Below are 19,098 nucleotides of genomic sequence, written 5' to 3'. Positions count from 1 at the left end.
TTCTAAAGCACTTGCGTATCGCTGTAGAACTTCCAGTCTAGGATGTAACAGAGCAGGGAAATGTTTGCTGAAGATCTCCAGACAACTCTCATGACCACAGAACTACGGACGCTTTAAGATTCTCAAAGGGCTTGTAGCTGGAGACGTAAGAAGCCAACGGTTATAGACTACCACAGTTTCCACCATTTTGACATAGCGGATCTCAGCTCTGGCTGCACACTGGGCTCACCTAGCTTCCTGGTGATGCTCCTGCTATAAATCATACCTAAATCCCCACTCTATACTCAGAGAACCAGACCCTATCTCATAACATCTCCAGGTAAATACACTCACATGGGAGCATGCGAAGCACTTCCTGATGTCTGTCTTCTTCAGTCCTTTGGCATGAAGACAGACTGGTATGTCTTAACAGGCTAACTATGTTGTAAGAATCCGATTGTTTCAAAGTCAGGCAATTCAGGAATGATTTATTTAATTACAGGTATATTATTTTAGAGAGATTTTTATCCATAAGCAGGACATTCATTGCATCATGATTTTTTTTTAAGTTAGGAAAACAGAAAATTGCAGTTAGACTGAGATTGTATATAACTTGTCAAAGCGTAAGCATGTATATGCACATGAGTACCCACCTATAAGCATGCCCTTTCAAGGCTTAGCCCTGCCCTTCATGCTTAAAGGGGTGGTGTCTGGCCTCTGAGGTTGTATTGACCACCCATGTATGGTGATAGACACAGACAGAGTTCTGTTGATAAGTCACCCAATCAACTTCCATAACATCAGGGATGCATTGTACATTGTTTCCCCCTCAAAATCCAACTTTCCCCTCTCCAGATGTTAATTTCCCAATCTTCTGTACAACCCACAATCCATGTGGATTTTCCAAGGTGACCATGATCTTCAGAGTGGAAGAATCATGGTGAGGTAATCGTCTTGATCACTTTGCCTGCTGGATTTGGACTACTAAGATGGGTCCTTTGGCGCTGTGCATTCTGTTTGGTTTGTGTTTGTTTTGAGACAGATTGCATGTATCCCAGGCTGACATCGAACTTTCCACATAAGTAGCCGAGAGATTGAATCTCTTCTGATCCTTCTGTCTCTAAAATTCTGGGATCACAGGAGTGTGTCACCCGGGCTTGTATCTATGGGACAGAGGGTCAAGCCCAGGGCTTTATGCATGTGAATCAAACACTTTAAAAACTGAGTCACACTCCGGTCCTCACACTGCATATTCTTAACCTATGTTTGTCAGTTTGTAAAAAAGCTAACTACAACCATTCTTGAAACTGAAATGTTCCCCACAGATTTATGTGATGTGATTTTGAAGGCCTTTAGGAGGTGGGGCTTGTCTGGCTGAAGTGGGTCAGGAATGATTCACTTCTGTGGCCAGAGCCACCTGTCCCTGACTTCATTATCACAGCAGGCTGCAACCTCCTGAAATTGGGAGCTGAAACCATCCTTGCCTGCCTTAGTTTGTTTCTGTCAGGTATATGTCCTTCCCATTTCTCACTGTCACAGCAGTGAGAAAAGTAACCACAACAGGAAGTTCTCACATCCTTTTGCACACACGTGTGTATGCACACTGCATTGACTTTTCCTCATGTCAATTCTCAAATGCAAATTCTCATTCAATATTCAAAGGGACAAAGAGGCATGACATACAAATGACTTTAAGAAGTTTTATAGGCCTCAAAGAGATGGGGTGTGAGGTGGCCATAAGAGCTCATCCCTAGTCATGTGAATATGTCAGAAACCAATGAAGGCTGCTCCTGGCAGACCTCAGCTCAGGCCACAATCTGACCTCTTTCTTAGCCTTCCAGCTCAGAGATTCAAAACTTCCTTCTTTCAGGCCTTGCTTACTTTAGGCGGTATGCTTATTTTTGAGAGAAAACACAGACATACTAGAATTTACTCTCATTCTCCTTCCTGTTCAAATTCCCTCAACTTTTCTTCTCCAGTTACAAAGATATTCACCTCATATTGTAAGCATTCTTCTATGACTTCATTTTGGTTTTGTTTTTAACAGGTGAAAATGTGTTATTAAATATGACACTCATCACAGTGATCCCTGGTTAAGTTCGACTTCAGGTCTAGGTTGATTAGATGGAGCAGTAGGCAAAGACACTTGCTGCTATGACCTATTACCCAAGATCCATTCTGAAGCCACATGGTGGGAGGAAAGAAAGAAAGAACTCTGTGAAGTTGTCCTTTGACTTCCATAAGGATGGGGATCATGTGCAGCACCCCCCTAATACATAAACAAACACGCACACACAAGCAAATTTATAAGACATTTCTCTTGAGATTTAAAGGTTCAATCATTCATAAGAAGACAGGATATTTTAATGCATCCTCACTAACCGTATATCTATTACACATTGGAGCATATGGAGAAAGACTACCATATGTTCATATTTACAGACTTGGAAAAAGAAATGAGAGTCCATAATAGTTTGAAAAGAAATAAAATCCAATGGGTCCTTTGTAGGGATCTGGACAGCACTGTGATTGATGTTAACTGTGATCAGCATGAAATCTTAACCTCAGTGGTGGTGACACCCACGGGAGATAACAGTCAGGCTCAAGTGGAGGTTAACACACCCCTGAGCTATGGTAAGTCCATCGCCATAGTGAAAAAACTTAAACTACCACAGTAGCTCTAACTACAGGGGTGCCATCACTGGCTGGATACTTGGGACTACTTGGAGGAGAAGGAAAACCTCACATTGCTTCTTAAAAGCATATTGGGAAGTCACAGCTGGAATGAGGGGGTTATGCCCCATGACGAGGGATAGCCAGTGGTAAAGAGCTGAAGTCACAGCTGGAGATGAGGTGGTAATGAGCATAGAGCATGGAAGGACGATGGTGCCCCAGATCCTGTCCTGTTGTGACCCAACTAGAAGTTTATTGATCTGGAAATTAAAGTAAAGCAAGGTCTGTAACTAACAAATATCTCACATTCCTCATGATCACAAACAAATGGCTCCATTTAAAAATTTATGCATATTCCTTGGCACTTTTCATCAAGAAGTTGCGTTCTATACATTTTTAAAGCTGTTTTCCTTTTCTGCCTGTCATGCCAACTCTCGCATATCCACACCTGCAGGGACTGAATTGGTGGTGCGAACCAGGGCTGTTCTTCACAGAGTTGGTAGATTTCAAACCATGCTGTCTCCCTCACAGGCTTTGGTGTGTCCAGGGGATCTCTAGACTCAAGCGTCACTCCAGGTGATTGTGATACACAACGTAGGTCGAGAACTCTGGGATAGAGCATGACTTAAAAGACAGAGTTGGAGATGACCAAACAGGAAATTGATGCTCATTTGAGCCAGAGGAATTTATGTTTAAAAGTGTCCTTAAAATCTTAAAAACACTGCAATCAAGAAAGCCATGTGCAAGGTAGTCAGGTATTGAGACTTTTCTCAAATAATTTATTTCTCTACCTGACGAAAGCCCCTTCCCAAACTAATGTTCAAACACCTAGTGGGAAGAAAGAACTTGTTCAATGGATTTGATTCTTTTGATGAATGGTCTTGAGGCAAGTCCTTAAAAGATGCGAAGACAAACAACCCCTGAAAAGTTTACTAGTTTTGTTTTGTTTTACGATTTCCAATTTCCACACCTTCTGTGTTTCTAAAGCACAATTTTTATCACTAAGGCAGGTTTTTTTTCCCCTAAGAGTCCTCAGAGAGAAACATCAATTCTCACAGAGATAACGTCTCAGCTTCATTTTAATTTCCTGGTTAAGGTGTTGTAATAAAGCTTCATGAAAAAGGTCTACAACACGTTTTCATGTAAAATCAAATTGAGCATCCTGCCAGTCCCCAAAGGCCCTGCCAGGACATACTCTGCCAGTGCTTCTTAAATTATGTTTAGAGACTGACATCATTATTCAAAATGAGATAATAATTATTGGCTCGGTAACCACCACACTATAAATTAAATTTAACTAAATTCAATCCAATCAAGCACTTATTATGCCTGTTATTTCCAAAGTGTTGTACCAGGAGTTGTAAAGATAATAAGAGGATGTACATGGAAAAAGAACAATATCTAACTTCTCCTTGGCCTGTTTAACTCGTGCAGAACATGTTTAATGACTTTAGAAGCAAGAGGCCCTAACACATTATCCACCCTGTGGCCAGAATCTTTGGGTAGGGCTTTTAGCCATCATTGCTGAATTCTGTATAGATTTCTTCTATGTGGCATTACCACTCTGCCTGCTATGCCCCCAGTTTGGGCTTTTACTGCCCTTTTGGAAGCAAGCCTCCCATATACATCTAATTTCTTTCCCTTTCTATTCATCCCAAGAAAGTGTGTGAGGCTCAGTAATGGCCAGACCATTTTCTGCTGTCCATTGAATAGTACCCAAAAGGGTGACAATGAGAACCAGTGTTGACACTTTGGCTTACTGATTGTTCGTCTCCTTACTATTCTTCGGCTTCTTCCATGTCTCCTATCTTCTAGGTGCATCAGACTTCTAACAATGCCAGACTATCTCTCGATGTTTTTATATATGTCTGTACTGAGTCTGTTCCTTCCATAAGTTGTAGTTTTTGATCTGTGATCCTTGAAGGTAGTACACATGCCATACCTCACAGTGTGAGGAATTCTACCTTCAGACAATTATGTCTTCTCTCTTCTATAGTTCCCAGTAACCTTCACACATCTATCAGACCATTTATAACATTTAATTCATTAATGCACATTTTTTTCCTTTGTCTCTTCAATCGGTCCATGATTGGAGTTTGGATTTATATGAATCAAATGTTCTGTGCACAGTCACATGTATTTTGGAAAAAGGGATATCTATGGATTTCATCAGATTATCCAAAAGATAGCTGAGAAATAATTTTGTGGATCAGAGAACCAAATAATAAGTACCTCGATGACACTATGTCTTGCTTGTGTTCATAATCTTTATAATACCCTGCTCAAACAAGATGTTCAGTGATGCTTGGTGAATTGAGCAGATCAGAGCACCTCTGTATAGAAAATCAGATACCAAGAAGGATTCATGGAAAGTTTTAATTTAGCTTGGTATTCTATAGTTCCTTATTATTTTTGTTGAATGTAGTTTTCTAGTTTCCTTCCTATTCCCTATAGTCTATGGCTCAAGATGGCCAGAGGCTTAAATGCTAGAGGGTACATTCAGAAAGAAAGAGCAGTCTCAGCTCTGGCACCGTGTTATCTCTTTGCAGCCTTTGGTCTTTCTGATTTGGTATGAAGTGCTTATCTAGCTAATATGGACACTAGACACAATGCAGGGGACACTGGGAATCACAAGTGAATGGCATCTGGAAATTGAAGTCTTAGTTTTCCTGCAGTAAAACTATATCCATTAAATATATCATTGTCTATATGGTAAGAGCAAATAAAAGAAGTAGCATTTCTGAATTTCATTCAGAAAGTAGCTATGGTCTAACTTCCTGGTGTGTACGTATTGTAATGGAGCTGGCACTGCACTGAAGAGGCCTCTAGATGGTTAATCAGAAGCACAGAGATTCATAGGTAACTTGGTGAGGTCATAGATATGGCCACATAATATATAGACTGTGAAATATGTCTTTCATTAGAAAAAAAATCTTTAAAAGATATGAGATAAAGGATGTAGCTTAGTCTTAGAGTACCTGTCTCCTACATGTAAGGACTGGGTTTGATCCCTAGCATTGAAAAAGTCATGGAATAATTAACACCAATTAGAATGACTGTAATTAATTAAAGTATTATAGAGGTAAAACTGCTAAAAAGAGTATATTTTAAGTGTTTTCACCAGAAATACACCTTAAGTCAGTGGGATGGTTAATTTGACTGGATTAAAAATTACCTAGGGTATTAATAGGATACAAGTTTGGGTGTATATTTGAGTTTTCCAGCAAGGATCAACTCACCCAGAAGATGCACCCAGAGTGTCAGGAGACTGAATCAAAATATAGAACAAGAATGCCTTAGGTGAGGACCAGAATTGCCCTTTCTGTTCCTCCTGTTTTGCTGAGATGTGGGCAAGCAGTCTTAGGCGTCTACCACCATGGAACTACTTGCCATCATATGCTCTCCATCTTGACGACTATGTGCCCTCAAACCATGAGCCAAAGCAAATGCTTCTCTTAAGTTGTGTTTTGTCAAGATAATAGGTGACAGCATTAAAAAGATAATTACTAGAGAAGATGAAGAAGTATATATGTTAATTACCCTTTGATAACCCACAAGGCACATATGTAGAGTATAATGTGCTCCTCAGGTACACATTACTTGTCAATTCACAATAGAATTAAAAATGAAAAATGGTAATGGGAAATAATGAAGGGCAGAGAAAGTCAGACAGGTGCCAGAGGGTGTTTCAGAGTTAGCTGTCGATGGCCCTCTTCCTGGGTGACACTGACATTTGAGGGGTCTGGAGCAATGGCTCCTGCAGAGGACCTGAGTGCCATTCTTAGCCCTCACACCAGGAGGTTCACAACCTCCTGTAATTCCACCTCTGGAATGTTCTGATGCCTTTGGCCTCCTCAGGCACTGCATTCAGGTGCACATGTCTGCACACAGGCGCGCGCGCACACACACACACACACACACACACACACACACACACACACACACACACACACATAATTAAAAAATCCAAGCTGCCAGTTGATTCAGGACTGATAGGGTTAATATTCAGTTTATCAGTAAAGTTTTAGGGAGTAGTTTGAGGTTCACAGAACCCGGATCTGTGCTAGGTAAAACAGATCATTAGCTTGAGCCTATCTTCTTCCTAAATGCTTATACTCTGGAAGATGCCCATGGAGGCTAAAGCCCTAGGCTTATCCCACATTGCAGTTTTCATTGACACTGTCAGTCATAAAAGCAGGTGATAATTCTAAGAACTGGTACTATGAATGTCAGGCATGTTAAGTGCTCCTGAAGATGCAACAGTGGTGTCTGGGGGAAGGGAGACCTTAAAAGAGGAAGGAAACAAACAGCTTCCTTTGAACATTCCATGTTTTCAGCTTGCCCGCTGTGGTAACCATTTTGAAACCCGTAAAGTAAATCGTGTAGAACATGCCAAGTAGAGATTTTGGCAAAGGCCTGGAAATATAATTAAAAAAGAGCATATAAAAGTTTAGAAATAAATTCAGGCAGAAGAGAATGCTGGGTAAGTTTTCCAATATGTCATCTATAACAGGTTTCTTATGGTTGCCTGCAAGTTTCTTAAGGTAAACCTTTAAATCTGAATCACCCTCATGTCTTTCAAGGTACCAACCAAGATATCCTGTACACAGCATCGCTTAGTAGACATGTGATAAAACCACCTGCAGGTGAGTGTGGATTCAGTGCACAGAGGGCACAAGCAGTGAGAAGTCACAGATCTTTCTGTTCTTAGCTGTTTGCAATAGATTACTTATTCCTATCCTAAATAACATTCTTTGCTAGACACTGTAATGGGAGGTGTTATTTTTTTCTGTTTTATTATTGCTCTATGAACAGAACACTAGGTTTAGTCATGGTAGTCTGATGAACCTGTTTCCGGAATGAGTTTCATGATAGCTTAAGGTTTTCTTCCCTGTACAGCCAATACTACTTAAACATGTACGTGATTTCTGGACACTTTAGCTTACATACTAGAGTGGAACATATTTGGTGCTATCACCGGGGACAAATGTCTTACACAACATTTCTAATAATGGGAGCTGGTGAGATGGCCCAGCAGGTCAAAGACACTTTCCATTAGGACTGACAAGCTGAGTTCAGGCTCTAGGATCCACCAGGAGAAATGAGAAGCTGACTCCCATTAGTAATTCTCTGACCTCCACATCTAGGCTTTGGCATTCATGTGTGTACATATATGTATGCATGCATGTGCATGTGTCAGTGCATGCACTCACAAACACAAAAGAAAAGATCATGTGAATAAGGGAGTTAGAGAAATGTCTTAGTGGTGAAAAGTACTTCCTGTTCTTGTACAGGATGCAGGACTTACATGGTAGCTCACAACTCCTTGTAACTCCCATTCCAGGAGCTCTGATGACCTTTTCTGGCCTATACAGGCATCAGTGCATACATGGTGCACATACACATATGCACAAATGCTCACATGCATAAATAAAAATAAATCTTTAAAAGTAAATTAAATTATTTTGTATTAAAGGTCATTGTGTTTTAATCGGCATGTGCAAAAGTTCTGGGCATGGCTGGTTATGTTTGAGCAACGTTGTGAATGTATTTAATGCAAGCAAGGGGTATAGTTAAAATGGCTTTAATGGTACATTTTATGTTACATAGTTTCAAACAATTTATAGAAAGCCATGAGATATATTTATGACTCTGTTAAAGTAATAATGAGGTGGAGATAATTAATACCACACTTCACTGAACCTTCGCCAAACAAAAAACAATGCAATAACTTGCCTGAACACATTAGCTATTACTTTTGAGGCAGTGAAGCAGCTTGTTTTGTGGGTCTGCACACTTTTATGGTTTACTGTATTCATCCATGTGTTCTGTAGTCACAGGTATACATTGAGCTTTAGAACACACTTAGGATTCAGCCAGATCCTGACATTTCTCAAGGCACAGAAAACGGATCTCAGTCTGCTACAGAACCTTGACCCCCCCAAAACTCAGAGACCCACAAGGCTTTCTCTGTATGGGGCATGCAACCCATGCTTCCGTTCTTGGCTTCACCTAACCAACCAAAGTTTCCTTACAAACACGGAGATTAACCTTACCTCCTTGACAACTCTGTCACAAGGAAATTAAAGTTGAAAACTTGGGATGGCTTAAGAGGGAAACAGAATTCGAGTTACCAAGTCTTGAGGTAAACCTGGAAGAGACTGACGAATATTTTCTTCAGATTTTATGTGGATTTGAGCATGCAGGTGTATTGTCGGTGGACGCCGGAAGAGGGTGTTGTATCTCTTGGAGCAGGAGTTACAAGAGGTTATGGAGCACTCAGTGTTTGTTGATCCTGGTGTCAGATGTTGGGTCCTCTGGAAACACAGTATCCTCTCATAAACATGAAGCCACCTCTCAGCTCCAATAAATATTTTGCATTTTTGAAACAAAGTATTAATGGCTACCGAGTAGGAGGTCAGTGGTATTTTACTTATTTATTTATTTATTTATTTTTTTATTAACTTGAGTATTTCTTATATACATTTCAAGTGTTATTCCCTTTCCCGGTTTCCGGACAAACATCACCCTCCCCCCTCCCCTTCCTTATGGGTGTTCCCCTCCCAAACCTCCCCCCATTGCCACCCTCCCCGCATAGTCTAGTTCACTGGTGGTTCAGTCTTAGCAGGACCCAGGGCTTCCCCTTCCACTGGTGCTCTTACTAGGATATTCATTGCTACCTATGGGGACAGAGTCCAGGGTCAGTCCATGTATAGTCTTTAGGTAGTGGCTTAGTCCCTGGAAGCTCTGGTTGCTTGACATTGTTGTACTTTTGGGGTCTCGAGCACCTTCAAGCTCTTCCAGTTCTTTCTCTGATTCCTTCAACGGGGGACCTATTCTCAGTTCAGTGGTTTGCTGCTGGCATTCGCCTCTGTATTTGCTGTATTCTGGCTGTGTCTCTCAGGAGCGATCTACATCCGGCTCCTGTCGGTCTGCACTTCTTTGCTTCATCCATCTTGTCTAATTGGGTGGCTGTATATGTATGGGGCACCTGTGGGGCAGGCTCTGAATGGGTGTTCCTTCAGTCTCTGTTTTAATCTTTGCCTCTCCCTTCCCTGCCAAGGGTATTCTTTTTCCTCATTTAAAGAAGGAGTGAAGCATTCACATTTTGATCATCCGTCTTGAGTTTCCTTTGTTCTAGGGATCTAGGGTAATTCAAGCATTTGGGCTAATAGCCACTTATCAATGAGTGCATACCATGTATGTCTTTCTGTGAGTGGGTTAGCTCACTCAGGATGATATTTTCCAGTTCCAACCATTTGCCTACGAATTTCATAAACTCGTTGTTTTTGATAGCTGAGTAATATTCCATTGTGTAGATGTACCACATTTTCTGTATCCATTCCTCTGTTGAAGGGCATCTGGGTTCTTTCCAGTTTCTGGCTATTATAAATAAGGCTGCGATGAACATAGTGGAGCACGTGTCTCTTTTATATGTTGAGGCATCTTTTGGGTATATGCCCAAGAGAGGTATAGCTGGATCCTCAGGCAGTTCAATGTCCAATTTTCTGAGGAACCTCCAGACTGATTTCCAGAATGGTTTTACCAGTCTGCAATCCCACCAACAATGGAGGAGTGTTCCTCTTTCTCCACATCCTCGCCAGCATCTGCTGTCACCTGAGTTTTTGATCTTAGCCATTCTCACTGGTGTGAGGTGAAATCTCAGGGTTGTTTTGATTTGCATTTCCCTTATGACTAAAGATGTTGAACATTTCTTTAGGTGTTTCTCAGCCATTCGGCATTCCTCAGCTGTGAATTCTTTGTTTAGCTCTGAACCCCAGTTTTTAATAGGGTTATTTGTTTCCCTGCGGTCTAACTTCTTGAGTTCTTTGTATATTTTGGATATAAGGCCTCTATCTGTTGTAGGATTGGTAAAGATCTTTTCCCAATCTGTTGGTTGCCGTTTTGTCCTAACCACAGTGTCCTTTGCCTTACAGAAGCTTTGCAGTTTTATGAGATCCCATTTGTCGATTCTTGATCTTAGAGCATAAGCCATTGGTGTTTTGTTCAGGAAATTTTTTCCAGTGCCCATGTGTTCCAGATGCTTCCCTAGTTTTTCTTCTATTAGTTTGAGTGTGTCTGGTTTGATGTGGAGGTCCTTGATCCACTTGGACTTAAGCTTTGTACAGGGTGATAAGCATGGATCGATCTGCATTCTTCTACATGTTGCCCTCCAGTTGAACCAGCACCATTTGCTGAAAATGCTATCTTTTTTCCATTGGATGGTTTTGGCTCCTTTGTCAAAAATCAAGTGACCATAGGTGTGTGGGTTCATTTCTGGGTCTTCAATTCTATTCCATTGGTCTATCTGTCTGTCTCTGTACCAATACCATGCAGTTTTTATCACTATTGCTCTGTAATACTGCTTGAGTTCAGGGATAGTGATTCCCCCTGAAGTCCTCTTATTGTTGAGGATAGCTTTAGCTATCCTGGGTTTTTTGTTATTCCAGATGAATTTGCAAATTGTTCTGTCTAACTCTTTGAAGAATTGGATTGGTATTTTGATGGGGATTGCATTGAATCTGTAGATTGCTTTTGGTAAAATGGCCATTTTTACTATATTAATCCTGCCAATCCATGAGCATGGGAGATCTTTCCATCTTCTGAGGTCTTCTTCAATTTCTTTCCTCAGTGTCTTGAAGTTCTTATTGTACAGATCTTTTACTTGCTTGGTTAAAGTCACACCGAGGTACTTTATATTATTTGGGTCTATTATGAAGGGTGTCGTTTCCCTAATTTCTTTCTCGGCTTGTTTCTCTTTTGTATAGAGGAAGGCAACTGATTTATTTGAGTTAATTTTATACCCAGCCACTTTGCTGAAGTTGTTTATCAGCTTTAGTAGTTCTCTGGTGGAACTTTTGGGATCACTTAAATATACTATCATGTCGTCTGCAAATAGTGATATTTTGACCTCTTCTTTTCCGATCTGTATCCCCTTGATCTCCTTTTGTTGTCTGATTGCTCTGGCTAGAACTTCAAGAACTATATTGAATAAGTAGGGAGAGAGTGGGCAGCCTTGTCTAGTCCCTGATTTTAGTGGGATTGCTTCAAGTTTCTCTCCATTTAGTTTAATGTTAGCAACTGGTTTGCTGTATATGGCTTTTACTATGTTTAGGTATGGGCCTTGAATACCTATTCTTTCCAGGACTTTTATCATGAAGGGGTGTTGAATTTTGTCAAATGCTTTCTCAGCATCTAATGAAATGATCATGTGGTTCTGTTCTTTCAGTTTGTTTATATGATGGATCACGTTGATGGTTTTCCTTATATTAAACCATCCCTGCATGCCTGGGATGAAGCCTACTTGATCATGGTGGATGATTGTTTTGATGTGCTCTTGAATTCGGTTTGCCAGAATTTTATTGAGTATTTTTGCGTCGATATTCATAAGGGAAATTGGTCTGAAGTTCTCTTTCTTTGTTGGGTCTTTGTGTGGTTTAGGTATAAGAGTAATTGTGGCTTCATAGAAGGAATTCGGTAGGGCTCCATCTGTTTCAATTTTGTGGAATAGTTTGGATAATATTGGTATAAGGTCTTCTATGAAGGTTTGATAGAATTCTGCACTAAACCCGTCTGGACCTGGGCTCTTTTTGGTTGGGAGACCTTTAATGACTGCTTCTATTTCCTTAGGAGTTATGGGGTTGTTTAACTGGTTTATCTGTTCCTCATTTAACTTCGATACCTGGTATCTGTCTAGGAAATTGTCCATTTCCTGAAGATTTTCAAGTTTTGTTGAATATAGGTTTTTATAGTAAGATCTGATGATTTTTTGAATTTCCTCTGAATCTGTAGTTATGTCTCCCTTTTCATTTCTGGTTTTGTTAATTTGGACGCACTCTCTGTGTCCTCTCGTTAGTCTGGCTAAGGGTTTATCTATCTTGTTGATTTTCTCAAAGAACCAACTTTTGGTTCTGTTGATTCTTTCTATGGTCCTTTTTGTTTCTACTTGGTTGATTTCAGCTCTGAGTTTGATTATTTCCTGCCTTCTACTCCTCCTGGGTGTATTTGCTTCTTTTTGTTCTAGAGCTTTTAGGTGTGCTGTCAAGCTGCTGACATATGCTCTTTCCTGTTTCTTTCTGCAGGCACTCAGCGCTATGAGTTTTCCTCTTAGCACAGCTTTCATTGTGTCCCATAAGTTTGGGTATGTTTTACCTTCATTTTCATTAAATTCTAAAAAGTTTTTAATTTCTTTCTTTATTTCTTCCTTGACCAGGTTATCATTGAGTAGAGCATTGTTCAATTTCCACGTATATGTGGGCATTCTTCCCTTATTGTTATTGAAGACCAGTTTTAGGCCGTGGTGGTCCGATAGCACGCATGGGATTATTTCTATCTTTCTGTACCTGTTGAGGCCCGTTTTTTGACCAATTATATGGTCAATTTTGGAGAAAGTACCATGAGGAGCTGAGAAGAAGGTATATCCTTTTGCTTTAGGATAGAATGTTCTATAAATATCCGTTAAGTCCATTTGGCTCATGACTTCTCTTAGTCTGTCTACATCTCTGTTTAATTTCTGTTTCCATGATCTGTCCATTGATGAGAGTGGGGTGTTGAAATCTCCCACTATTATTGTGTGAGGTGCAATGTGTGTTTTGAGCTTTAGTAAGGTTTCTTTTACATATGTAGGTGCCCTTGTATTTGGGGCATAGATATTTAGGATTGAGACTTCATCTTGGTGGATTTTTCCTTTGATGAATATGAAGTGTCCTTCCTTATCTTTTTTGATGACTTTTAGTTGAAAATTGATTTTATTTGATATTAGAATGGCTACTCCAGCTTGCTTCTTCTGACCATTTGCTTGGAAAGTTGTTTTCCAGCCTTTCACTCTGAGGTAATGTCTGTCTTTGTCTCTGAGGTGTGTTTCCTGTAGGCAGCAGAATGCAGGGTCCTCGTTGCGTATCCAGTTTGTTAATCTATGTCTTTTTATTGGGGAGTTGAGGCCATTGATATTGAGAGATATTAAGGAATAGTGATTATTGCTTCCCGTTATATTCATATTTGGAAATGAGGTTATGTTTGTGTGCTTTCATTCTCTTTGTTTTGTTGCCAAGATGATTAGTTTCTTGCTTCTAGGGTATAGCTTGCCTCCTTATGTTGGGCATTACCCTTTATTATCCTTTGTAGTGCTGGACTTGTAGAAAGATATTGTGTAAATTTGGTTTTGTCATGGAATATCTTGGTTTCTCCATCTATGTTAATTGAGAGTTTTGCAGGATACAGTAACGTGGGCTGGCATTTGTGTTCTCTTAGGGTCTGTATGACATCTGTCCAGGATCTTCTGGCCTTCATAGTTTCTGGTGAAAAGTCTGGTGTGATTCTGATAGGTCTTCCTTTATATGTTACTTGACCTTTTTCCCTTACTGCTTTTAATATTCTTTCTTTATTTTGTGCGTTTGGTGTTTTGACAATTATGTGACGGGAGGTGTTTCTTTTCTGGTCCAATCTATTTGGAGTTCTGTAGGCTTCTTGTATGCCTATGGGTATCTCTTTTTTTAGGTTAGGGAAGTTTTCTTCTATGATTTTGTTGAAGATATTTACTGGTCCTTTGAGCTGGGAGTCTTCACTCTCTTCTATACCTATTATCCTTAGGTTTGATCTTCTCATTGAGTCCTGGATTTCCTGTATGTTTTGGACCAGTAGCTTTTTCCGCTTTACATTATCTTTGACAGTTGAATCAATGATTTCTATGGAATCTTCTGCTCCCGAGATTCTCTCCTCCATCTCTTGAATTCTGTTGGTGAAGCTTGTATCTACAGCTCCTTGTCTTTTCTTTTGATTTTCTATGTCCAGGGTTGCCTCCATGCGTTCTTTCTTGATTGCTTCTATTTCCATTTTTAATTCCTTCAACTGTTTGATTGTGTTTTCCTGGAATTCTTTCAGGGATTTTTGCGATTCCTCTCTGTAGGCTTCTACTTGTTCTCTAAGGGAGTTCTTTATGTCTTTCTTGAAGTCCTCCAGCATCATGATCAAATATGATTTTGAAACTAGGTCTTGCTTTTCTGGTGTGTTTGGATATTCCGTGTTTGCTTTGGTGGGAGAATTGGGCTCCGATGATGCCATGTAGTCTTGGTTTCTGTTGCTTGGGTTCCTGTGCTTGCCTCTCGCCATCAGATTATCTCTAGTGTTACTTTGTTCTGCTATTTCTGACAGTGGCTAAATTGTCCTATAACCTGTGTGTCAGGAGTGCTGTAGACCTGTTTTCCTGTTTTCTTTCAGCCAGTTATGGGGACAGAGTGTTCTGCTTTCGGGCGTGTAGTTTTTCCTCTCTACAGGTCTTCAGCTGTTCCTGTGGGCCTGTGTCTTGAGTTCACCAGGCAGGTTTCTTGCAGGGGAAAAGTTGGTCCTACCTGCGGTTCCAAGGCTCAAGTTTGCTCGTGGGGTACTGCCTAAGTCCTCTCCGCTGTGGCAGCAACCGGGAAAATCTGTGCCGCTCCTTCCGGGAGCCTCCGTGCACCAGGGTTTCAGATGACGTTTGGTGTTTTCCTCTGGCGCCTGGATGTGCACATAGTGCAGTCTCTTCTGGTTTCCCAGGCGTGTCCGCCTCTCTGACGGTTCAGCTCTCCCTCCCACGGGATTTGGGTGCAGAGAACTGTTTATCCGGTCTGTTTCCTTCAGGTTCCGGCAGTGTCTCAGGCGCAGGGGTCCTGCCGCTCCCGGGCCCTCCCCTACGGGAACCCAGAGGTCTTATACAGTTTCCTCTTGGGCCAGGGATGTGGGCAGGGGTGGGCAGTGTTGGTGGTCTCCTCCGCTCTGCAGCCTCAGGAGTGCCCACCTGATCAGGCGGTGAGGTCTCTCTCCCACGGGGTTTGGGAGCAGAGAGCTGCTGCGGTCCGGGATCCGCCGGTGTGGGACTTCCGGTAAACACAGGAAGTGCCCGGCCTTAGAGGAATTTTGCCTCTGTGTGTCCTGAGTTCACCAGGCAGGTTTCTTGCAGGGGAAAACTTGGTCCTACCTGCAGTTCCAAGGCTCGAGTTTGCTCGTGGGGTACTGCCTAAGTCCTCTCCGCTGTGGCAGCAACCTGGAAGATCTGCGCCGCTCTTTCCAGGAGCCTCCGTGCACCAGGGTTCCAGATGGCGTTTGGTGTTTTCCTCTGGCGCCTGGATGTGCACAGAGTGCAGTCTCTTCTGGTTTCCCAGGCGTGTTCGCCTCTCTGAAGGTTTAGCTCTCCCTCCCACGGGATTTGGGTGCAGAGAACTGTTTATCCGGTCTGTTTCCTTCAGGTTCCGGCAGTGTCTCAGGCGCAGGGGTCCTGCCGCTCCCGGGTCCTCCCCTACGGGAACCCAGAGGCCTTATACAGTTGCCTCTTGGGCCAGGGATGTGGGCAGGGGTGGGCAGTGTTGGTGGTCTCCTCCGCTCTGCAGCCTCAGGAGTGCCCACCTGATCAGGCGGTGGGGTCTCTCTCCCACGGGGTTTGGGAGCAGCGGTATTTTACTTATTTAAATGAATAGACATGAGGCCAAGACTTGAAGATAGGATTCTCTCCAATCTCAAAAGGTTCATTCATCTAAATAAGTATCTGCAAACACTTATATGCCAGGGACTGTTGATACAGCAATAAATAACGTGCACACTGATCTCTGCTCTTGAGAAGCTCATATGCGAGACAGGGAAATTATAATAAAAATAACAACTGGATAAATTATAAAATATAGAGTCTATTAGGATGTGATAAGTATTTTAGGGAGAGAAGAAAGACAAACAATAGGACTGGAGGGGAGTTAAATTCTCATTTAATTGCTCTGGAGAAAATCTGTTCTAAATATGTATTTGTTTTGTTATTAGTGTGTCATGTGGCTTTTCTTGCTAAGTACCTTTCAACACTTAGGAATTAAGCACGTCTTTTGCTTTATCTTCAAGACAGCAGCGGCATGTCCAACCTTTGAAATCTCTGACTTTCCTGAGAGAATTACCACCCAAGGCATAAGGTATCTTGAAGGTTATTTCAGACTGCAATCAAGGTAATTTAAAGTTACATAAAGTAACTGCACTTACGTCTACATTTAACTTGCCACTATGTAAAAATTAAAACTTTATTCTATCTGTGAAAACTCTATGCTTTCAAATGGTTCATATAGTTAGTATAGGATAAGTTAGATAATCCCTCTATTTTAAGGCCAATTCTACAATTAAATAATGTAGAAATGGAAGTAAATTCTTGCTGGGAAAGACTGCTAGCTAGTCTGCTCCCCAGAAGACACCATATCCTGAGGCATATCAGAAGATCAGCTGCACTCAGAGCATTTGATCCCAAATTCTGAGGCATCCCAGGAGATCTGCTGCACCTAGGACTCCACAGCTTGAAGGCATCCCAGGAGTACACATGCCATCTGGGCAACCGACACCACAGTAAGACCTCCAAGGGGCTCTGTGACATATAAGGCAACTGACCCAAAAGCCTCGCTCAAGTTCTGTTGCAAACAGAGAAACAGAAACCACAGTTCTTAACCCCGTCCCCCGCTGGAGAACAGCGTCTCACAGGACAACAGTTTGACTGCTCCTCTGAAGACCCCACAGTCTGAAGCCCTCTCAAGAGATCTACTGTAGCCAGGGCAACAAATCAGCAGTTTCTCTGCCCCTCTGAAAACCCTTCAGTTGGAAGGTCCCACAGGAGGTCTGCTACAGTCAGGGCCACAGGTCTACCAGGAGACCTGTTGCAATCTAGGGACAAACGAGATAGACTCCAGAGTCACCCAGACCAGTAAACACCAGGGATAGCCAGATGGCAAGAAGCAAGCACAAGACCATAGCAAAAGAAGCCAATATACCTGGCCATCATCAGAACCCAGTTCTCCCACCACAGCAAGCCCTGAATCCACCAACCCACCTGAACTGGAAGCTTAGAAGAGAGTGACACAACTGTCAAAGAAAATGCAAAACATTAAAAACTCCTAACCCAAGATATCCAGGGAATTCAGGCCACAATGAAAAGACCAAATCTAAGAATAATTGGAATAGAGGAAAATAAAGATTCCCAGCTCAAAGGACCTGTTTGAAATTTGTTGAAAATGTCTTCAACAAAATCATAGAAGAAAACTTCCTCAACCTAAAGAAAGAGATGGCCATAAAGGTACAAGAAGTTGATAGGACACCAAACAAATGGGACCAGAAAAGAAAATCCTCTTGTCACATAATAATCAAAACACTAAACCTACAGAACAAAGAAAGAATATTAAAAGCTGCAAGGGAAAAGGGTCAAGTAGCATACAAAGGTAAACCTATTAGAATTACACCAGACTTCCCAATGGAGACTATGAAAGCCAGAAGAGACTGGTCAAAGGTCATGTAGACTCTAAGAGAACACAAATGCCAGCCTAGGCTACTATACCCAGCAAGACTCTAAATCAAATTAGATGGAGAAGCCAAAATATTCCAGGACAAAACCAAATTCAAATAGTATCTATCTACTAATCCAGCCCTACGGAGGATACTAGACGGAAACTCCAACACAAGGAAGGTACTTAAACCAAAGACAAGATATTAAGCATCTCACAAAGAAGCCAAAGGGAGAGAATCACAAGCACATAAAGCCACCTAAAAAACCAAATATAACAGCAACCAACACTCATCTATCTTTAGTATCTCTCAATATTAATGGATAAACTCACCTACAAAAAGACATAAGCTAACAGTCTGGATAGACAATCATGATCCAGCATTTTGCTGCATACAAGAAACACACCTCAATAACAAAGACAGTCATAATCTCAGAGTAAACGTATGGAAAAAGGTCTTCTAAGCAAATGATCCCAAACAAACTGGAGTTGCCATCCTAATATCCAATAAAATAGACTTTCGACCAAAAGTCATCAACGTGATGAGGAAGGATATTTCATATTCATCAAAGGGAAAATCCACCAAAAGAAAGTCTCAATTCTGAACATCTATGCTCCAAATGCAAAAACACCCACATTCATAAAAGAAATTTTACTAAAGCTCAAAGCACACATTGCACCCTACACAATTATAGTGGGAGACTTCAACATTACACTCTCACGAATGGAGAAGTTGTTGAAACAGAAACTAAACAGAGCCACAGAGAAACTAATAGAGGTTATGAACCAAATGGATTTAACAGATATCTACAGAACATTTCACCCTAAAACAAAAGAATATATCTTCTTCTCAGCACCTCATGGTACCTTCTCCAAAACGGACCATATAATTGGTCACAAAACAACCCTCAACTGATACAAGAAAATTGAAATAATCCCATGCATCCCAGCAGACCACCATGGCCTAAGGTTGGTTTTCAACAACAGCAAAAACAATAGAAAGCCCACATACATTTGGAAAGAGATCTCCCATGCTCATGGATTGGCAGAATTAACATAGTAAAACTGGCCATCCTACTGAAGACAATCTTCAGATTCATTGCAATCCCCATCGAAATCCCAACACAATTCCTCAAAGACATAGAAAAAGCAATTCTGAAATTCACCTTGAAAG

General features: G+C 41.3%; 1 protein-coding gene and 1 long non-coding RNA gene across 56 annotated transcripts in view; one reads left to right on the top strand and one right to left on the bottom strand.

Moving 5' to 3' along the window:
* Positions 1-19,098, bottom strand: part of Dtna (dystrobrevin, alpha) — a 362,070-nt gene that overhangs the window by 94,711 nt on the left and 248,261 nt on the right.
* Positions 1-19,098, top strand: part of LOC120098123 (uncharacterized) — a 52,336-nt gene that overhangs the window by 8,445 nt on the left and 24,793 nt on the right. For 3 of the 6 annotated variants that reach the window (XR_015642809.1, XR_015642810.1, XR_015642811.1), the window contains exons 2-3: positions 7,236-7,298; positions 16,510-16,610. This is a non-coding gene — a long non-coding RNA (uncharacterized LOC120098123). The remainder of the gene's footprint in view (positions 1-7,235; positions 7,299-16,509; positions 16,611-19,098) is intronic. The other 3 variants (XR_015642814.1, XR_015642812.1, XR_015642813.1) reach the window with 1 other exon arrangement.

This window comes from Rattus norvegicus, chromosome 18 (genome assembly GCF_021556685.1).
Source record: "Rattus norvegicus strain SHRSP/BbbUtx chromosome 18, alternate assembly SHRSP_T2T, whole genome shotgun sequence".
NCBI lineage: Eukaryota > Metazoa > Chordata > Mammalia > Rodentia > Muridae > Rattus > Rattus norvegicus.
This window is presented reverse-complemented; position numbering and strand designations above follow the sequence as displayed.